Source organism: Phodopus roborovskii, unplaced genomic scaffold, assembly GCF_943737965.1.
Source record: "Phodopus roborovskii unplaced genomic scaffold, PHOROB, whole genome shotgun sequence".
Lineage (NCBI taxonomy): Eukaryota > Metazoa > Chordata > Mammalia > Rodentia > Cricetidae > Phodopus > Phodopus roborovskii.
Window position 1 is genome coordinate 273429 of NW_026125947.1, and position 2847 is coordinate 276275.

The following is a 2847-nucleotide window of genomic DNA, read 5'->3' on the forward strand; positions in this document are numbered from 1 at the left end:
TTTCTTTTTCCTTTTCTCCTTTGAACCTCAAAACATCATATTTCTGTTTCTGCTTTTGGCTTTCTAATAGTCTGCCTTGGATTTTGGTTATTTATATTCTTATGTTAGCTTTTCGACAGAATTGCAGATTTTCTAAGGGCAGAGACTGAGACCAAGGGATGAGAAGTCCATCAGAATGCCTCAATGCCTACATAGTCAACAAAACTTTAGAAATCAGTAGATCTATTCCTAACTTATTTTTTGATCAGACATGATTTTCTTCCTCCTGATAGTGCCTCCAGTTGTTTGGGGTTGTTTTTATACATGTGAATTTCTCTCTCCAACAGTTCTCACACCTTGGCCTCCTATAGAGTAAACACATACAGAGCTAGTTGTTTCTGGTTGGTTTTGTTTTAGTATTCCTTGATGTTTCTTGGCTGATCTGTAAATCACAGAGCATTTCTTTGTCCATTTTGCTCTTGAAGTTACACAAGACTGTGCTAGAAAATATGTAATCACTCCAGGTTCTGCATCTGTCCAACTTTCTGAAATCCACAAGGGTAATTCTAACTTTTAATTTAAAAAGTAGATGGAGGGGGAACTATCCCAAGTCACAAGGACCTTATTTTGACCTTGACAAGGAGTAATTCCTATCATTCCCTCCATTCTTCTCTAACCTAGATATTCCTAGTCACCTAGCTGTGGTAGCCTTTTAGTGGAGATGTTACAACTTGATGGTGGGACCCTACATTTATAACATGTAGGAGAAATTTCTGGCCTGCCTACTCAAGCCTCAGGTGCCTAGGCCAGCCTGCATGAATATCTGAGGCAGGCACTTCCACCCTTGGCCAAGCCTGTATATATGCCCAGAGACTGCTGACAGATACTCAACCCAGAGTTACCAATGAGGAAAGGACAATGTAGCAGAGTCAGCCACCTGAGCCAATGGGATCTCTTGGGAGGAGGTATGAAGGCAGGCCTAACTTCCTTAACAAATGAGCCTGCAGCACACTCTATTTATTACTCACTGACTGCCAGTGCCTGAGTCATTGGTGCTGAGTCTTCTCACCACTCTCTCCCAAGGGGTGTCACAGAAGTGTAACCCATAACAATGTATTACATTGTAATCATCCTTTCACACATCCCTTACAATTATCATTTTATAAATAATTAAACTCTGAAATCCTCTTCAATCTGTGATTATATGGAGCTAATCACCTACTTTCCTTCTTTCTTTCCTTCCTTCCTCTTCTCTTTTTTGTTCTTAAACTTACAATTGCTTAACATTTATTACCTACCCAAACAGTTTCTTGTCTGCTGTTAGACATACATTATTTTTTAACTTACCTAATTACACAGTCAGGACTTTTTGTAGCACCTAAAACATAGAAATATTAGATAAGTGTTTGAAAATTGACATTTAAATGAGCTATGACATATGTATACCAGGCAGACCTTACTTCATTTTATAGGTTACATGCTCTTTGAAGGTAGTAGTTAGTTTTACTTCATTTTGTTTCCCTTGAAAACCATATAGTATCTCATAAATTGAAGGCAATCAGGAGGATGATAGAAGACTTAACTTTATTTGTTATGCCAGGATCCTCTGAATCACAATGGATCATTTGCTTAGTTAGTCCTTGGGTATCAATTGGGCTCTCTGTGTGAAAGTTCCTTGATAGTTTTTTTTTTTTTTTTCTGATTGGACAAGGAAGAGAGACATTTCCAATGTTTTGTGTAGTTGAAGATATCGAGGGCTGTAGAAAATATTATCAGCAATATTTGAAGATAAGAAAGTGCAGCTGGGAAAAGAAACAGCAGACCGAGTCTGTGGGCTAATTTTGTTTTCTGGTTAAATATTGCTATATACAAGAAACATGACTTTTCATCTCACAAAGCTTTAAAACAAAATGCAACAGAACTCAGACCTAATACCATGGAAAATATATTTTTAAGCTTGTTGATTTGAAAGGTTTTCTGGAAGTGAGGCAGTACTAAGTCATGGTGGAATTGACTAATCACTCTTGAATTTGATTCTTAACCTACAGACCTACCAGGCCCAGTTTTGCAGAGACAAAGCCATATTTCTTTTGAAGTCAGAGCAGTAAGGTCTTGACCTCATTTAAAGTGCAGGGCCTTTCTTTAGCAACTTTGCTTAGACATATTATCTAATAGAACTAGCTTGTACTTTGTGACTATTGAGTGTTCTGAATGCTTGTTCTGATAACTAAACATCATATTAATCACTATATACCAGAGAAGGGAGGCACAAAATAAGAGTTCAGAATGCTTCTGTATAAAAGGCATTGTTCCATTTTAATGTTCATGACATGCTAGACAAAGGATCCAAAATGTATTAAAAAATGGACTCAGGTACCAAAACTAATACACTCTGCTTGCACCCTAGAAAGCATTTACAGTGGTGATGCTAAGTATGTTTATATGAAGCTAAAGCCTGTTTCACTAGATGGGATTATACAGAGTGCTAAACAGAATCATTTGGAAAACTAGTTTAATAAGTTGGAGAATAAATATTTATGATCAATGGGAAGAGCCCTGGTGAGAACAAGGCAGGGCTAAATGGAGAATGAGCAAATAATAGGCCCAGAGCATTGGTTTAATATCATTTTAAAATACACCTCCGTGATGTTGAGACTCAACATGTGAAATTTATTTTATATGTAAAACAGAGGAAAAACCTCCTTCAGAAAAACACTCAGACTATAAACCCAGAGAACCAAATTTTCTTTTTTTCATAACATATTTTTTTATTTTTATTTTACATTATCGATCCCAGTTCAATCTCTGTCTCTCTCACTTCCTCCCTCCCTTCCCCCCCTTCCTCTCTCTTTTCTTCTCTCCCACACT